At 26.6% G+C, this 20527-nt stretch overlaps 1 long non-coding RNA gene and 2 pseudogenes across 2 annotated transcripts; all 3 read left to right on the top strand.

The window, feature by feature from the left end:
• Positions 1-13607: 13607 nt before the first annotated feature.
• On the top strand, positions 13608-16176 carry LOC111298054 (non-canonical heme oxygenase HOZ, chloroplastic-like; annotated as a pseudogene). The gene is made up of 7 exons (XR_016346815.1): positions 13608-13782; positions 13972-14033; positions 14161-14247; positions 15109-15207; positions 15638-15738; positions 15884-15949; positions 16049-16176. The product of XR_016346815.1 is annotated as a non-canonical heme oxygenase HOZ, chloroplastic-like (transcript).
• Positions 16177-16438: 262 nt separating this feature from the next.
• Positions 16439-17954, top strand: LOC149515571 (uncharacterized). Its single transcript, XR_016346816.1, has 5 exons — positions 16439-16575; positions 16643-16693; positions 16870-16934; positions 17322-17406; positions 17669-17954. It is a non-coding gene; the product is annotated as an uncharacterized LOC149515571 (long non-coding RNA).
• Positions 17955-18562: 608 nt separating this feature from the next.
• On the top strand, positions 18563-20029 carry LOC149515572 (uncharacterized; annotated as a pseudogene).
• The last annotated feature ends 498 nt before the right edge of the window (positions 20030-20527 follow it).

Here is a 20527-nt window from a genome sequence, read left to right on the forward strand (position 1 = left end):
GATATAATTTTTTAAATAATATTAATTTATATATATTTAAATAGATAAAATAAATTATGTATTGTATGAGTTGTAAGCTAACTTTATATATATAAAAATATACATGATCGTCCCAAGTTTTAGCAATCACATGATAAATACATCTTTACAAATCACATCAAACTTTTATTAGAATTGAAGTTGTGAGTTTCTTTTACATTCAAATTGGAGTTAAGAACTTCTATTTACATTCAAAATTTAATTTTATCAAAATTTAATAAAAAGCAAACTCCAAATTTAGTTGAAATTTGTAATTTTAAAATTTGGATTGAAATTTATGAATTTAAAGCTTTTAAGAATTTACCTATAAGTTCATCAAATTCACCCAAATATCATTCAAAATATATATATATTTTTTTAAATTTGAAGTATGACAATAGTGATGATATGAAGCAAAACAAACAATAAAACTGCATTTTAAATCTACCGTAACGTCGTTTCAATGAGATTACCAATCGTTTTTTGTCTAATCACACTAAACAAAGAATTTAGAAATCAAAAAACAATGTATCTCACCGCAATTCAAAAATCCCAGTAGAAGGAAGGAGGTTTAGAGGGCTTTTCCATTCCCACCACTCCTACTGTTTCCAAAAATACCTTTGCTTTAATTTTTTTTCCTTTGAAATTAAAAGATACAAACTTCTCTTTTTATTTTTTGTTTTTTATTTTTAAATTTTGTTTTAAATAAAAATTAATTGTTATTTTAATATAAAAAATGTATATCTTTTATCAAATTTAAAAAAAAAATGATAAAGATTTTTTTGCCTTTATCCCACTGCTACGCTCAGTGACACTACAGCAACCGAAAGAACGCTCCTTGAAAAAACACAAAAGAACAAAAACAACAATAATGAAAACCAAAAAATTAAATTATCTTAATCAAATAATCACAGACGAAAACAATGGAAATGAGTTTTAAACCAATAAAGTTTGAGAAATTGAGCCGTAGACTGACCTAAAGGGGTGGTGGTTGAAAAACAGGGAATCAAATCCAATAATCGTGTGTTGTTTGGGAAAGAGCATGAAAGGTCAAGACTAATACACCATTGAGCACACTTGCTTCACGGAAAAGTATTTTCACTAAATTACACTAAAGTCCTTGATATTTAGTACTAATTCAACCTAACTCTATTAGTATGATAAATTTACATCTCTAAATATTTAACAATGAGATATGACAAATAGATCCCCACATCAAGATTCCGTAAGAATTGGAGTTAAAATGGGGACGTGCATCACATGTAATTTATGTTATGCCAAAAAAACCCCCTCCTTCATGGGATAACAAGTAAGAACGAAACCAGCATGTCTTTTTTTAACTTTATTTCTTCTTTTTGACTTGATACTCAAGTATGCACTAAATTTTTTATACAAAATAAATATATATCCTCTATATTTTATTACATGCAAATAAATTTATAATTTTTTATTTTATTATAAATAAATTCATACATTTTTTAAATCACATAATTAAATTTATTTTCATTAAATGAGATTAATTAAATCTATTAATTTTAGTCCAAACCTCAAAAACACACTCAATTCACCTATTTCAACCGATCCAGACGAAAATTAAAAACAATTCCAACTCAAATTAATTAAAATTCAAATCAATATGAACTCAAAATGAACAAAATTATTCAAAATTAAAATGATCCAAAAAATTAATCCAAAATAATTGAGAGGTCGGTATTAAATTAAATATAATTTTAATTAAAAACATTAATTTAATAAAATAATAAATATAACACAAATAAAATTTATACTTATCATTTATCGTTAATCATCTATAAGGCACCTGCTATGAGATTGTTATCTTAATTTTTTTTTTTCTCAATGAAAATGAAATTTATACCATCCTGATAAAAACCACTTAAACAAATAGGGAGGACACGCCACATTCTCATCTTCGGTTCAATAATTTAAGTAGGAATGACAGGATTATCTTTCCATCTGGTTTCCCCTTTGACTGGCTAAGATTTCATGTAGAAGAACAATAGCTCTGGAGAACACTTTCCAATGTTTGATTGTATTATTTACGCTTTATTCTTGTTTAATTTGGTTTTTTACCTATGTACTAATTATGTGAAAACGTTCATGGTTTATAGGCTCCAAGCGTTTTTGTTTATATTTTATATTTTGTTATTTAATTTATTATTTGATAATATATATATGTTTTGTTTTTAAAAAATATATATATATAATTTATTTGTATTTGATATAAATATTATTACAAATAAAGATGATGTAAAATAAAAATATAATGTAAAGAAAAAATATATCATTTTTATATTTTTAAAATAATTTATTTTTATAATAAATCAATCAAATATAAATTTTTTATATATTATAAATTTTAAAATTTTAAATATAATTTAAAAAATATTCATTTATATATATACATAAAATAAATAAAATTACTTCGTACATGAATTACAATCTAGTTGATGATACGAAGCAAAACAAACAACAAAGTTACATTTGAAATCGACTGCAACCTCGTGAGATTGGCAATTTTCTTTTGTTTTTTAATACAATCACACTAGACACAGCACTTAATGAACAAGATAGAGCATGATTGCACCAAATAATTCTCACGGCAAGTCAAACTAAAGCACAACTAAAGGACGGCCAGGTGGTCTCCATTGTACGATCCCTGGGTCTCGATTGTGCACTTGTGCGCTGTGGCACATGATTTCTATCGGTGAAGTATTATTTTTGAGTAAATTATACCAAAGTCCTTATTTTTAACCACTGATATAGCATCGCTCCATCAGTACGATACATATACAGTTCACGTTTCCTTTATTCGACTAAGGAGCTCTTGTAAAAACACAAAACACTTGAATTTCAAATCAAAACTTTTTCTATCTTCTCATGAGCTATCTAATTATTTGTGTTCATAAATTAAAATATTAAAATATATATTTCTATTATACTTTATGTAAATATTATGTTATGATTTATACTAATAAAAATATAAAATATAAATTTTAATTTTATTAAATTTATATATATTATTAAAATTTTAAATTATATTAATATTTTAAATTAAATGATATAGCTGTCAAATCCTTTATAAAAAAAATATGCATAGTCTTTTAATGTTTTAGCCATGACATACTAGATAAATTTAGATTTGATAATTTACATATTTTTATCATATAAAATAGTAAAAATTTATATATTAATATTATATTTTATATAAAAATTACATATCATAATTCATATCGATACAAAAATATAAAAAATATTTTTTAATATTATTATATATTTATGATTTTTATTAAAATTTTAAATTGTATTATTTTTATATTTTTTATTTACATTATTTTCATGTGATATTATCATATTATATTTAAAATTATTAAGTTTACATAAACCCTTAAAAATCATATCAAATTTTTACTAGAATTGGAATTATTCTATTTACATTTATTAAAAATTCTAAATGCACCCATTTTTTATTTAAAAAAATCCAATAATTATTAACTTTTAACAAATTACTTTTTTAGTAAATTAACAAATTATTTTTTACTTATTCAATGCACCATATGTAAATCCCACAGATTTATAAATTCATAAATTCATAAATTTGTAAAATGTTGTGAATTGGAATATTTATAATTTTTTTAAATTTACAAAGAAACATTTTTATCATTCATGATTTTATAAAAAAAATTAATAAATTAAAATTTAATTTTATCAAAATTTAACTAAAAAATAAACCTTAAATTTAATTGAAACTTATAATTTTGAAATTTGGATTGAAATTTATGAATTTACAAATATATAAGCTTTTAAAAATTTATCTGTAAGTTCATCAAATTTATCTAATATCATTCAACATATTTTTTAATTCTTTTTTAAATTGTGACGAAATTGATGATAGAAGTAAATCAAATAATAAGGCTGAATTCAAAATCCACAAGTGGAATTCTAGGGGCAGTTGCTCTACTCATCGTCCTTCAACACTTGAGGCTACAAGCTTTGAAAGTTTAAGTGACATGGCTTCACGTGGGTTCGAGCATGAAAGGCGATGCTTGGGACGAGGGGCCCCTAACATTCCTCAACTGATAGAGCTCGAGGAATTCAGCAGTAGAATGAGTTAAAAGAATGTTACTTGAGAGAATGGAGAATCAAAACCACTAATTGTGTGTTGTCTGCAAACGAGCCCGAAAAGTAAAGACTACTAAAAAATTGAAAAGCACAGCCAGCTGGTCTCCATTGCCCCCCCCGGGTCTCGAGTTCTACGCTTGTGAGCTGTGGGCCAATGGCACATGATTTCTGTCGGTAAGTTTTTCTTTTGTTCTGAGACCTTCCTCGAAAGTTATTTTGAGCATGAATAATTTAACGTTGGATCGAATTTTATAAGAAAAGTAAATTTTTTTAACATTTATTTTTTTATTTATAAGATTAAAAATTAAAATTTTATTTTAAAAAAATTAAATTTTTAATCTTTCGAATTAACAAACGTTAAAAACTAATATAATAACACTCCATCAATATGATAATTATATAGTTGTCGTCTCATTTGTATGGTCATGGAGCTCTTATAAAAACACACAGAACTCATAGATTTCAAATCATAACTTTTTTTTATCATGAGTTTTCTAATTATTTTATATATTTACATATTATAAAATATTAAAATTTATATATTTATATTATTTTTATATAAAAATTATGTATTATAATTAATGTTGATAAAATATATAAATTATATTTTTTATTTTATTAAATCTATATTATTTATTATTAACCAACAGAATGTCATTATCAGTCACCTTTACTACATGATTCTATTCACATTCTTGCATTAAAGTTTCAGACTTTAATTCAATACTGTCCCCACTCACTAGTCGCTTCACGTGAAATAGAAAGAAGCCGCTTTTAATGAACTCATTGACGATCATTTGAAATATATCAGGAAGAGGCATCGTAAAGTATTTTTAATTGGCTAGAGTTAAAGGAATGGACAAAAAGCATGATTTGTTACGTAACTGAGGATGGTAGCCATAGGATGGAAAGAGTGGAACTTGCCCTGCAACTTCGCAAAAAAAATTAATGGTCAAACAAGAGTCCAATCTTTATATAAAAAAATATGCGTCGTCCACCAACGTTTTATCCATGACATGACGGAGACAGCCTTACAAATCACATCAATTTTCTGTTAAAAATTGGAATTAAGAGTTTCTATTTACATTTAAAAATTCTCTATGCACCTAATTTTTTTATTTAAAAAAATAAAATAATTATTAACTTTTAACAAATTATTTTTTACTTATTCCATGGACCATTTTAATTCATAAATTCATAAGATTGTAAACATTTTTAGATTTGAATATTTATATTTTAAATTTATAAAAAAATATTTTTGTCATTCATGATTACATAAAAAATTTAATAAATTTAAAAATAAAACATATAGATTTTTTTTACAATTAATGTGCAAAAGAAAATGATTAAAAAAAAGATAGAGTTGCTAAATTGAAAATTATATATACATATCAATTTTCAGTTCTTGATCAATTTTAAAATATCTCATTATTAAGCTTTTTTGTATGAAGAAGAACTAATATATAAATTTGAAGACTTTAATGTAATTTTGGAAAGAATGCCAATTTATGTTTAAACAAATAAAATTAATTCATGCATGGACAGATAATAATATAGTTATGTTATATTTATACTTGATAAAAATATTAAAAGGCATGATCTAAAAACTTTGAAAGAAGTAGTTTTTAAATATATTTTATACAATTTAATTAATTAAGATGTTAAAAATAGAAGTCAAGAAAGAAATGTTGATGAAAAAATTAAATATGACTATTTAAATGGGATGGATGGATTATTCTTTTAAATAACTTATTTGAAAAAACATTTTTTTAGTTAAATTTCGTGAAAGGATTGAAATAGAAGGGTTATGACGTTTTAAAATATATCAACCAAAATCCAATCTTGTTATTTTTTAGAAAGATCTATGACCACGAGGTTTTTTGTAATTTAATTTATTGTTATTTAAACATACAGTGGATTTATTTATAATAAGAAAAAGATTTTTATATCAGTAAAGGTAATACAAATTTAATTAGATGTAGATCTTCAAATGTTACACTTTAGGCAAATACGCACACGAAACTATATAAATATATAAATAAATAAATACTGTATAAATATGATAAGAGTAGAACTAAAAAATTAAAGTTGAGTTTGATAGTTTTTTTTTTTTTTGGTTTTTACCTTCTTTCTTCTTCAAAATTTAATTTCAAAGTCAAAGAAAAGTGTAAAAAATAAAATATAATTGATTAAAATAGACATATAATTAAAATATACACCAATTTATAATGTAAGAAATTACAAAAGATATAATCATCATTTTATTTGCTAAATAACTTACCGATTTTATAATCTTAAAAATATTGATTGAGTTTAGTCAAATGCATTTTTTTTTATTAAAATTTTATTTTTTAAAAAAATCTTTTACCTTGACCTTTACTTTTACTTTTAGTCAAAACCAATAAATGTGTCAGAGCATGAAAGCCGAGACTATGAAATGAAAAGCATACCCAACTTGTCTCCATCGCGTGCCCCTGGGTCTCCAATTGTGCGTTTGCAGGCTGTGGGACGTGGTTCCCGTCGGAAAAGAATGTTTTTAGAAAATTACACTAAAGTCCTTGACAGTTAGCACTAATACAACATCAATCTATAAGTATAAAATTGAAAATTTTTATTTACACTCACAAAAATTTTTTTTACACACCATTATTAAATACATCCCACTTTCAAAATAAAAAATTTTATTTATTTTATAAATACACCCAATCTAACAAAATTACAGTTTGTTTCATATTCTTTTAACTTTCTTCTTTATTTTTTCATTGTCAATCCAAATTTAAAATTAAAACCATTAAATTATAGATATAATTTTGACATGTTTGTTGATTAATTTAATTTAAATTAGTGCAAAAATTATGTAGAGTTTACAATAATATTTCATCAAATTCAAGGTTTTTAAAAATAAATTTTCAAAATTTTTTTAAAATTATTGAAAATGGATTTTTGAAAATTTTAAAAATTTTTGAAAATTTTTAATTTTTGACTATTAATTTTCAAGATCTTTAAAGATTTCTCAAAAATAAATTTTTAAGTGTCTTTTAAAACTTTAAAAATGAATTTTTGAGACTTATTCAAAAATAATTTCCAAAACTTATTCTCAAATAAATTTTCAAGAGTTTTAAAAAAAATTTTAAAATAAAATTTTGAAAGTTTTTTAAAACTTTCAAAAATAAATTTTTAAAAATTTTAAAAGGTTATTAGAAACTTATCTTCAAAAGCTTTAAAGTTGAAGTGTAAGAAAAATAAACTTATTATTTATTGTAGAATAAAATTAATATTTTATATGTGAATATTTTAAAATATATATATCGAAGAGTAAAAAAAAAGTTTTGATGGTATATTTATAAACACTTAAAAAAATATGCGTTGTCCTCGTACGTTTTATTTATGACGTGATAGATACACTTTAAAAAAATCACATCAAGTTTCTATTATAATTAAGGTTAGCGCTTTTATTTACATTTAAAAACTCTCGATGCATCCAATTTTTTTATTTAAAAAAATCCAATAACTATTAACTTTTAACATATTACTTTTTACTTCTTCAATGCACCATTTTTAAATCCCATCGATTTACAAATTCATAAATTCATAAGTTTGAAAAAATTTATGGAATTGAATATTTATAAATTTTTTAACTTTAAGAAGAAACATATTTTATCATCCACGTTTTATAAAAAATATTTCATAAAGTAAATTTTAATTTAATCAAAATTTAAGAAAAAACAAATCCTAAATTTAATTGAAACTTGTAATTTTGAAATTTGGATTAAAATTTATGAATTTACAAATTTATAAGCTTTTAAAATTTTATTTGTAAACTCATCAAATTTATCTATTGTCATTCAAAATATATTTTTTATCTTTAAAATTATGAGACCGAAATATCTATACAACATACAACTTAGACTGAGATTAAGATAAATTTATTTAAAAATAAGATAGATTTATCATTGGTCTAAATTCACTCATAAATAAAGTGGGTTGGAATAAGAATATTACATTCACACTAGCTGAAAAAGAATATTATGAATATAAAAGGGATTGTGGTCAAGTTTAGGAGTAAATGAGCAGATTATGTTTATATGCAAATCTCATAATTTTAGGCGTGATTTTAGCAATACAATCTAAAAGTTTTCATGCTTAAAGGGATGTTCATAGCCTATATATTTTCTATTAATCTTTAATAAAAAGGCAGAATCGAGTTTTATTTATCTTTAAGCAATCTTTACAATTATTCTTCAAGTTTTGTATCTCTTTGATGGATTTTTTAGAATGGTAAATATTTATTGTTTTATATTCTTGATTAAAATTTTTAAGATGGTATTTTTGTATCTCTTAATTTTTAGATAAATTTTTATTTCTTTTAATCCAATAATCATTTTTTATTATTATTCAAATCCTTGTGAGTTATTTTTTTATTAATTTTTTTGTTTACAGTTAATTTTTATATCTCAAACATCAATTCTCCACATTAAATTGTTACTAAATTGGTGATATGAATCAAAACAAATAATAAAACTGCATTTGAAATCCATCGTAACCCATTTCGTGAGATTAACAATCTTTTTGTATATAATCACATTGGACAGAGCATTTGAAGAACAAGAAATAGCATGATTACACCAAATAAATTTCACCGCAATTTAAAAATCCTTAGGGGGTCTAGTGGATTTTTTTCATTCCCACCGCTATTTCTGTTTCTAAATACACACTTGCTTTATTTATTTATTTATTTACTTTTGAAACTAAAATATATAATTTTTTTTCATTTTGTTTTATTTTTTAAACTTTATTTTGAAAAAAAAAGTAATTATTATTTAAAATATAAAAAATTATCTTTTATCAATTTTTTTAAACAATGAAAACGATCTTTCACCTTTGCCCCGCCACTACGTTCAGTGACCCTTAAACATTCGAAAGGACGCTCCTTGACAAAACACAAAAGAACGAAAGCTGCAATACTGAAACAAAAAGTTATAGTTATCTTAATCGAATAATCACATATGAAAACGGTGAAAAAGAGCTCAAACGAATAAAGCTTGAGGAATAAAGTAGCAGAACAAGTTAGTGGAACAGGGAATCAAAACCAATAACTGTGTATTATTGTCCGTCTGCCAAAGAGCATGAAAAGCCAACCCAGCTGACCTCCATTTCTCACCACAGGGACGCGGAAAAGTATTTGTTAGTAAATTACACCAAAGTCCTTGACATTTAGCCCAAATTTAATATCACTCCATTAGTATGATAAATTTACATCTCCAAATTTTGGCAATGACATATGACAAAAAGATCCCCACATCAAGGTTCCGTTAGAGTTGGAGTTAAAATTGGGAAGGGGGGCGGGGGATGCATCACATGCAATTTATTTTATGCCAAAATTACCCCTCTTTTTTATGCGATAACAAGTAATATCTAAACCAACATGCCTTTTTTATTTTATTTCTTCTTTTTGGTTTAGTATTCAAATATGCATTAAAATTTTTATACAAAATAAATATATATGCCCTCAATCTTTTATTAATGCAGATAAGTTTATAATCTTTTATTTTGTTATAAATAGATCCATAAACTTTTACTTTCTAAATTAGATAATTACATTTTAATTTCATTAAATGAGACTAATTTAAACTTATCAATTCACTTGAAAAACTCGTCTAATTCACTCAAACCTAACTTAGTCCAAAACTAAAAATAACTCCAATCCAAATTAATCCAAATTCAAAATGAATCGAAATCCAAATAGCTTAAAATTGAAATTATTTGAAAAAATAACTCAAAATAATCGAGAGGTCAATATTAAATTAAGTATAATTTTATTTAAAAACATCAATTTAATAAAATAATAAATATAATACAAATGATAACTAATTAAATTTATTAAAAATATCAAATTAATAAATATTATTAATATCAAATGTGCATAAATTATGTACGAATGTTGCTTATAAAATTTTTTATAATTTACAATATGATTTATAAATAAATTATATATTTTTAATTATCATGATATACTTATATATCAGTATATCATTTAAAATAAATTATATAATCTCTTATAATTATGCATAGTACCAATTATCATGTTACTTAAAATAAAATATATAAAACAAATCATTGATTTGCATATATATATATATATGTATGTATATATATGTTATGTTTATGTTATAATTATATTATTAAATTTTAATGATGTAATTTAAAATAAATTATATAATAAGTTACAATTATACTAAAATTCAAAATAATAAATTATTAAATAATTAGCTGCAAATATACTAAAATGATCATTTATATTGTAGCTTATTATTAATATGAAAAATGTGTATTGTAATTTAAAGTTTAAAATACTATTTATATATTTATATTAAATTAAAATAAATATAAAAATCTATTAAATATGTCAAACTTGACAAAATTGTTTTTTCAGTTTAATAGGTGTACTCGTATGAAACGATTTAATCATTTTTTTTTGTATCTTACATTTATCAAAATTTGTACTAACATGACTAAACACGATATACATTTTTCTAAAACCTATATAATTTTTTTGTATTATATTATTGCGTTGTATTTAAATTTGTCAAGTTTAATAAAATCACATATTGTTTCATTTGTGTAAAAATTAACTTTAATTAAAAGCATACAAATTGAAATATTTATATTTGTTTTTAAAAATATTGTTTTTTTTTCACTTGTTATCTTTTAGTAAAATTATAATAAAATCTAACTTAAAATTTATTAATTTGATAGTAAAAGTTAATAAATTTACTTGAAATGAGCCGAACTCGAATAGTTTAGATGCTAAACCAAACTATTTGAACTGAAATAACCCAAAATCGAAATGATCAAACCCAAAATTAATCCATTTTTTAAAATCCGAAATAATTTGAAATTAATTAGTTGAACTCAAACTTAGTTTGACCCAGCTAATCAACAAATCTAGACTAACTGCCATTTGTATTGCACAATTGACATACTGCATAGATGATGACATGTAAAATGATATCTACGTGGACTGATTACATGCCATTTTGATTGAAAAAAGCTTAATTATGCAAATATGCCCTTAATTTTTCTATACAAAATAGATATAAGCTATCGATCTTCCATTATATTTTAAAATTATTTTTGAAAATTTTTATTTTTGAATAAAATAAAAAAGCATCAAAATTTAAAGAAATAGAAAAAAATAAAAACAAATAGAAGAAAATTGAGAAAGAGATTAAAATTTTTTCATAAATTATAAAAAATCTAAATTTTATATTAAAATTTTATTTTTGAAAAAATTCAATAAATAATTTTTTTGTTTTTTCAAATTTGAAAAATTACAAAATAGAAAAATAAAAATTTTTAAAAATATTTGTTCCATAAAAATTCAAAAATATTTGTTTTTTTTTCAAAAATAAAAATTTCACATAAAAAATAGATTTTTATTAAAAAATCTATTTTGTGTTAAATTTTATTTTTGAAAAAATAAAGAAATATTTTTACCTTAAAATTTTTATTTCTAAATAAAAATAAAATTTTGAAATAAGAAACTAAAAAAAATTAAGATATTTTTCATTTTCTGTATATTTATTTTTTTAATTTTTTCAAAAATAAAATTTTAACTTAAAATTTGTATATTTTAAATTTATGAACAAAATTAATCTCTTTCATGCGTTTTTTCTTCTTTTTTATTTTCTTATTTTTAAAATTTTTTACCTTTTGGTTTTTGTCAAAAATATAAAAAAACATAAAAAATAATTTTAAAATACAATAAAAGGACCAGAGTTTGTATTCATCTTATGTAACATGTTGAGAGTATATTTGCATAATTAAACTTTTTTAGTTAAAATGATATGTCATCAGTCCACTCGGATATCATTTTACTTGTTATCATTCTCGTGCAATGTTAATAGACAATACTTACATGAAATTTGTACGATGTTAATGAACAATACTTACATGAAATTTTATAAGTAAAGTTTGTTATTAGAAATGAGTAAATAAAAAATTTTAATAAATTATCCAAATTGATAGATTAGAAAATTTTAATATAAAAATTAATAATATAAAAAAAATTATTAAAAATATTATTTATAATTCAAATTTGATTAATACTTATTCAATAGTAAAAATTATATTAAAATTATTATTAAAAATATCTATTTAATAAAGATATCAAAAGTTATTAATTTTGTATATTTAATTTATATAATAAAATCTTTCAAGCTATTATTTTTTAATTTTGATTTATTAATTTTTAGTAAAAAAATTTCATTGACAAAACTTCATGTGAGTCTTTTTCTGATGTCAATTGTATAATACAAAATGACTGTTAGTCTCATTTAATTGATTTAGACTTAATTATGTAATTTTAAAAGTTTATGAGTTTATTTTTGACAAAATAAAAAATTATAAATATATTTACACGCAATAAAAGTTAAAGAATATTTATCTATTTTGTACAAAAGATTGAGCTTGGATATTAAATAATTCCTAAAATGACTTAGCTTGGTTTATCTCCCTCTCAGACATCTTGGCTCTGCTCCTCTTATATTGTTTCTCATCCCTTGTTGAACCATCTTATATTTGACAACTACAGTCAAATTTTTGTTTTGTTGTTGTTGAGTCTATTTGGATGAATAATAAAATAAAAAATAATAATGAATGTAAGATTGATTATTGTAATGATGTGCTTAAAATCAATAATAAAATATATATTTAAATGTAAAAGTAATAATAATAATAGAATGAATTGTAATAAAAAAATAAAATGATCATTAAAAATATTATATTAAAAATTATATATAATAAAAATTTAAACTATTTATTATTTATAGATTAATAAATAATTAAAAAATTTATTAAATTGTTTTAATATCAAAAAATGATTTTATTAATAGATAAATAATAAATAATAATAATAATAATAATAATAATATACCAAATAATGTTTTATTGTATAAAATTAATAAAATTATTTCAAATTTTTAAATAATAAATAAAAATAAAAAATAAATTATAAAGATGTTTTTATATTTATAATATAACTTTAAGAGAAAAACAAAGAAAAAAAAAGTGTTATTTGATATTGGCTTGAATTTGATAGAGGAAAAGAAAAGATAATGGTGGTATAGAATAAACCAATCAACTGTTACTTTAATAATATTAAATTCGATTTCAAATTTAACGTCTCGAATTATAACTTCAAAGATAAAAAAATTGGACCAATCACCTCAACCCAAACAATAATTTTCCCGACCATGAATTACAATTTCCAAGTACATTTTGTCCTCTGAAAATTGGACCAATCACCTCCTTCGTTTTCAATCTCCTTTCTGGCGATCTCCATTTTCCAAGCTTTACATTTTAAATTCCCGACGGCTTTTCACATAGCTTTTGAACTTAGAAAAAGAAAATTCATAAATAAAATTGAAGTCGTTTTGTTTGGTAAGACACTCTAGCAGCCTGCCAGGTGAGCATGAGGACTGTAGCATATCCCTAATTTCACGCATAAATGTCTATAAAATCCCTCTACATTCTCCCATATTTCAATTGTGCGACTCTCCTCTCTCCCTTTCCTCCCCCTGACCGTTCTCCGCAATGGCCTTTGCAATTCAGTCTTCTTCCCAGGTATTTACACACTCAACTTTCTGCTTGTTTATGTGGATAATATATATATATATATATATATATATATATATATAAAGAAAACTGGGTTTTCTTTTTTGTATTTATTTTTATCTGAAAAATTGTAAATTGATTGGAAAAGAACCTTTTTTTGTTATAGAATTAATGAGCTTTTTTTGTTTATTTTTCCAGGCTGTGTCTTCTGGGGATGCTAACAAGGAAACCAATTGTTTCAGTTAATTCAAGCTCACCAGGTTTGTTTAATTTTGTGTATGTAATATTTAAATGTCGTTGCTATATATGTATCCCTTCTTTTTTCTTTTTTATATTGTAGTTAAATGGGGTTTGGAAGTTATTGAAATGAGACTGTTCTATTTTCAGGAGAAGGCTGCTAGGCTTTCTCCGATGGAGAAAATTCGTACCGTGCTTGATCAAAGCACGCGTGGCATGCTTTCAACTTTTTCACAGGTATGTGATCATATTACTAGTTGATCATTTATGATTTCGGGTTCATTGAGCATTAAGAGTAATAGCAAGATACCTTTGATACTTGTTTACTCTTTAAAACAGATTGTTTTAATTGTAAGCTTGAGTTCTTGACTTTTGTCTGGTACTTTGTATATTATCTTGTTGAGAGAAAAGAGAGCTACTTGAAAGGTGTTACTACTTCATGAGTTTTAAAAGTGAAAGGTACTTTCCAATCACTTGTGGCCTTGTAGGATTTTTATCAGTAAGTCTACCCTTTCTGTGGAGATGATTAGGAATGAAGAATTTTTAAGGATTCGTGTTTTGCGGATCATAATCTCATCTGCTAGCAGAGAATTCTAAAAATGAGAATTGAATCTATTAACCATTGCACATCTTCAAAATGAATAAAAACTTGATCAACTAGCTGCAGAAGACTCCTATATTCTGAGCTTGCACAAGCTGTAGCTGAATCTTGCAAAATTTCCTCTTTTTTTTCATCCTTCCTGGTTGCAGTTATGGTGTCTTAGACCATGCTGTTGTAAAGTTGAATGAATGCTGATGCAACTAATATTTTCTATATATAAACTATATGATGGAAACAAGATCTTTCATAATGTAGGGTCCTTTGGCACTAATTGCGAAAGCCTTTGGATGGAACTAAAATGATGAGTTATATGTGCTTGAACAACTCATAGTAGGATTTTTTGTTAGTTCATATGCAACTAAGAACTAGGATCAACCTTTTGCTTGTTTGCCAGGTCATGACAGTCATCACTTAGACATTTTTTTAGTTGTTGGCTCACGCATTAGGAAATTTTCTTCTTGTTGTCTTACTCATTTTGGCTTCTTTTTTGTATGCAGAAGCATGAGGGCTATCCATCAGGGTTGATGGTTGACTTTGCATGTAATGCCAATGGATATCCAATATTAGCAGTCAGCAGCCTGGCAATTCATACAAAGGTTCTCACTTAGATTTTGAATTTTACGTGAACGAGTGCTTTGAATTGGAATCTATTCATCCATTGCCCTGGCTCAGAGGAATTAAGAGAAGGAGATTGAAACATCAAAAGGATATTGCATAGATGTTCAGATTTTTCTTGTTCATGGAGATGGGGACCCATAAATTCCAATCATGTTAAATATTACGATTTTAAATTGATATTTTCATTTTGCTAAAATTTGACGAAGCCATTGATGACAGCCAGGAAAGGTCTAATTTATGCCTGTGTTCTTGTGATTAGGATTGGTTGCTTATGTTCTAGTCACCAACCTGCATTCATTCTACCATTTAGAAGTTTCTCCCTTCTTAATTCTATTGTCCTTTTTGACCTAATGGAGAAGTTTTGTCCTTTTTCCCTAATAATTATTAAAAAATTGATGCTTTTCACAGGACCTATTGGCTAATCCCCAATGTTCATTGCTTGTTGCAAGAGATCCTGATGATGGCACTGATTTAGTAATCACCCCGCATGGTGATGCTATTTCTGTAAGGTGTTTGTTATTTCCATTCTCCTGTTATTCATCTCTTAGGGGATGCTGCTTTAAACTCATTTGTGAGCTCTACATCTTACTATTTAACATCCTAATTCTTTGGTGTTCTGAAGTATTTGAAATGATGTATTGATCAATTACATAGGTATCCAAAACAGATCAATTAGCCGTTTGAACTGCTTATTTGGCTAAACACTGTAATGCATTCTGGGTATTTGTCTCTCCTCCCCCTGCATGTTATGTCCCTTTGGATAAATCTTGTCACTAATCTGTTTAGATAGAGAACTCAGCATATACTTCCATTGTGAAGGTTGACTTTGGTGACTTCCAATTTATGTGCATTGAACCAAAGGTTGTGAGATATGTATCAGGTGTTGCAACAGCTTTGCTAGGGTCAGGAGGTTTGTGCTCTGATTACTTTTCTGTATCATATCCTACATTTCTTCCACCCTATAATCTTTTTGAAGAATATTAATGTTGCCCACCTCATTTAAGACATGGCACTAGTGGTGCTTTTGATGCTAGTTTCACCCATTTCATTTATTGTTTTCAACAGCTCTTATGGATTTGTTTGTGGTGCTATTTCTCACCATCTTCTCCTTATTTTATTTTATTTTTTATTTTGTTGTGTTTTTATGTATTTTTTTATATTTTTAGAGTTTACCAAACAGAAGTACTGGGATTCAAAAGTTGATCCAATAGCTCAATTCTCTTGCTGGCTGCTGTCTTCTCAAAACATGACTTGCAGATCCATTTCTTCTCAAGCTTCTATCACTAGTATTCAATGTGATGATTTCCTCTTTCTGAATTTTTCACATTGAAGACCTTTTATTGATGGTGAGTTTAACATATCCTGTTAGTGATCGTTTTTTCCTTTTCCTAGCTAATTTGTGTCTTTCTCCAGGTGAACTATGCTTACATGCTGGATTTGGATAGTCTTGGATTCAATGTCAAGGTTCTGATAACTTTTAACCTTTTGTATTGAATCTTATGTTAGTGGCTAATGGAAAGTAATTTTGCCTATACTTGGAAATTAACTACTATTGAAAATTCCCTTCACCGTTGCCTTGTGAATCAATTCTTACTGTTTTCAAATTCTAGCTATATGAATTTTTTCCCTTTTCTCTGCAGGCTGGTTATCAAGGAAATACTTTCAAGCTACGAATTCCTATTCCTAAACCTGCAGAAGATATAAAGTGAGATATCTTTTATCAAAGATTTTCTAGTCTCTGAAGAAACTTTCCTTGATATTTTACTTGTCACCTGTTGTTAATTGTTGGTTTTACTTTTTGTATAAGGCATCTGCTCTGAGATTCTCATTTTAATTTCTTTTTCTCAATGAAAATGAAATTTATACCATCCTGGCAAAAGCCACAGAAACAAGTGGGGAGGACACAGCACATTATCTTCTTTGGTTTGGTAATTTAAGTAGGAATGACGGGATCATCTTTCCATCTGGGTTCTCCTCTGATAGGTTAAGGCTTCATGTAGAAGAACAATAGCTCGGGGGAAGAATTTGCAATGTTTGACTGTGTTATATGTGTTTTATTCTTGTTCAATCAGGGTTTTTATGTATGTATTAGGGATGTGAAAAACCCTCATAGTTGATATGCTCCAAGCTGCCCGGTCTCAAGTCAACTGACCACACTGCTGAAAGAGTTCTAAGAGGTGAGAAAGTTTCCAATTTCATAAATCTCTGTTTCAACTACATTTTTGCCTTCACTAAGCAATAAATGAAGACATTTGTTTGTATAAAATGAACTGCATGTCTTTATGATTGCCGTTGCTCAGCTTCAGCATTATAAAGGAAACTTAGTCTGAATAGAAAACTATTAAAATGGTTTTATGAATTATGTGAACAGCAATTGTATACTGGCTGTCATATCCAAAATTGGAGAGCCTTCTCTTGTTTATTGACTTGATTTTGCAGGATCTCGTGTTACATTTGCATCTAACTTCTCCAGAATATGAACCAACAAAGAATTGCAAAAAACATGGCAATAAAGATACAATTACTTCAGATACAATTCCAGATAAACTTTCATTTCAAGTTGTTTCCATTAGAGTTGAAATTATGAGATGTGAAACCGGTTGGTGATTCCTGTATATACTTTGAAATGATATAATAGTTTGTAATGTAGAGTTGGATAAAAATTGAATTATTGGATCCGAAACATAACTTGGAAACATGAGATACTTCAATTTTTAACATTTAAGTTCCTTCTATGTTCAAAGTAGTAGAAAAATGGGAGAACACTCTCCTTTCAGGTGATATTTTCTTCATCCTGTTTCGAGTCCATCGTATAACTTTACATATTTATGTTGCTTTCCTTTTGTATTTGACAATTAGGAATTGTCATTACATGGTTCTTAATTCTGATTGTTAGAAATGCATGACTAAGAAGCTATGGCCATTCAGAATTGGTTTGATTCCATATGGACTCTAATACGTGAATCAACTGTGGTTGTTTGGGGACATGCTATGTTTTTGTGTCTGAGGTGAAGCCGATTTGATAAATCAAGTTCCATGGCAAGAACAACCACAAAGTTTCTTGCATGAATGATTCTAGTTTCCATACGCATATTTACCTCAATTATGATGTTAAAACATTAAACTTACATATTTGATTAAGAGGAATTTACTGTGCTTTAAAAAAATCAAAATTTGTTTATTCCACCTGTTCTTTTCTTGCTTGAAGTTTACTGAATGTGCTTGAATGGCTTTAGACTTTTCCAAACTGCTCCTCTCTCTCTCTCACACGCGCGCGCACATGCACACATTCCTGTCCTGGTTTAGAATCTTATCTGCTTGCCTGCTATTTGACCGGCAACACAATTAGCGTTTAACACTCTGTGGTTCAGTAGAGTATGGAACAAGAAAATTGACAAAAATGAAGCTGGCAATGCTGTAGCAGACTCGGCAAAATCATAATCATCTGAAAAGAAAAGCCCAAATTTATTGAAGGCCAAATCTGATATTGCAAAGTCAATAGCCAAGAATTTCTTGAAGGCAAGAAAAGCCACTGGAACTTCTGAGGTTCGGAGGAGAAAGCAAAAGAGTAAAAACAAGAGTGTATCCGAAGGCAGTACAGCTACCGAAAATGATGCTAAGAAGCTAAATTCAAGGGAAAAAAACCAACAAAAGGATGCTACCACCAGTACGGAGCATGTAAAGAAGAGCCAGAAGATCCAAAAGAACGAGGAAAATACATGTGCATCAGGTAGCAAGGAAAATAGTAAGTCAAATGACAGTCCCAAGAAATGAAGAAGCGGAAAGGAGCCTGTTCTTTCAAATAAAAACCAGAAGAATGAACAAAAGTGGGAAGATAAGAAAAAGAGAAAATCAAAATGAGCAGAAGGAAAAGCACAGTAATTCAGAGAAGAATAACATGAATAAAGAAAAGCACGATGGTAGGGGAAAGAAACAAGAAAATAAAAAGAAAGAAAAGATTGATGGTCTAATATTTATGTGCAATGCAAAGACCAAGCCTGATGGTTTCCGATACCGAGTAAAGGGGGTATCAACAGGTAAAAAAGATCTCATGCATGTGGAGAGTTGGCATCTAGCTGGAGGGAAGACATTCATCGTGATTTATAGCTTAATGAGAAGGAATACATGGCTTATGGTCTTCAGGGAGAGAGAAGAATGGCTTATGGCCTTCAGGGAGAGAGAAGAAACTTGACTTTTCAGCATAATATTGCTCCTAGATTAGGATCTTACCGCAGAGATTATAGAGAGCAACCTCTAGGCCAACCAGACACAGTATACAGGGAATCTGTGCTTATGCAGGGAGGTATAATTCACTCTGACCCTCTTTACTTAACTGAGAGAGAGTATCGGACTTACAATTTGGGTGCTACACGAGAAATGCAATCAACAGTTTCTCCAGCAACTGCAAATACATCTGTAGATGCTGCTTCTACATAGGGATCCATATTATAGTAGTTATTATGGTGTTTAATTGGTGGACTCGTACTTGTTCACTTCCAAGAGGAGAGGCATATCTGATTGAGACTGAACATTTGAAGAAAGAAAGCAACCAAGTTGATGGATTGCATGCCAGATATGCTTCTGGTGCTATAGCCGATCACAACCAAATGCATCAACATCAAGATGTTAAGCCTTAAGCTGCTTCTACATCAGTATCAGCCCGGTTTTCTTTTGCTGGTGCATCTTTGTCTTATCGTTGAGAGTCGGAGTTTGATTATCTGTCCCTTCATATCCCAAACTTGAGACATGTTATTTTTTTTTTTTTCAATTAATGACTTTTTGTTTGTTATTTGCATGCAAGTTGTTGAACTTCAATAGTCATTTTGTTAAATAGTTTATTATAAATAATTAGCATAGAGCATTTTGCAAATCGTTGTTTTCGAGGCAAGATGGAAATGGCTGCAAGAGGGCTTGGTTGAATATGTGGTCTCGCCCTTTGCCAACGCATCCGTTCAGCTCTTTTCTAATACATTATTTTAACCACATAGTGTTTTGAAATGCTGGTAAGATTGACAATAAGTTTTGCAACAGCTTTAGTAGTGTATATGTCTGCTGGTATTGGATTTGAGTTACTCTTTTTCTCTTAAATGGTTCACCAATAGTAGCATATATTTAGCTCTTTTCTAATACATTATTTTAGCCACATTTATTCTGATCTTTTGTTGGGCTACTGGCTTCCAAGGCTTGTCGGATTGATGAGGTAGTATCATCTGCACTGAGATTCAAACCTGTGATCTATCCATTGCACAAGCTGAAACGAAACAAATGAACTGTTTCTTTCCTTCTAAATCCTTTAAT

Source organism: Durio zibethinus, chromosome 12 (genome assembly GCF_047325235.1).
Source record: "Durio zibethinus cultivar Kanyao isolate XHJ-2024 chromosome 12, ASM4732523v1, whole genome shotgun sequence".
Taxonomy (NCBI): Eukaryota; Viridiplantae; Streptophyta; class Magnoliopsida; order Malvales; family Malvaceae; genus Durio; species Durio zibethinus.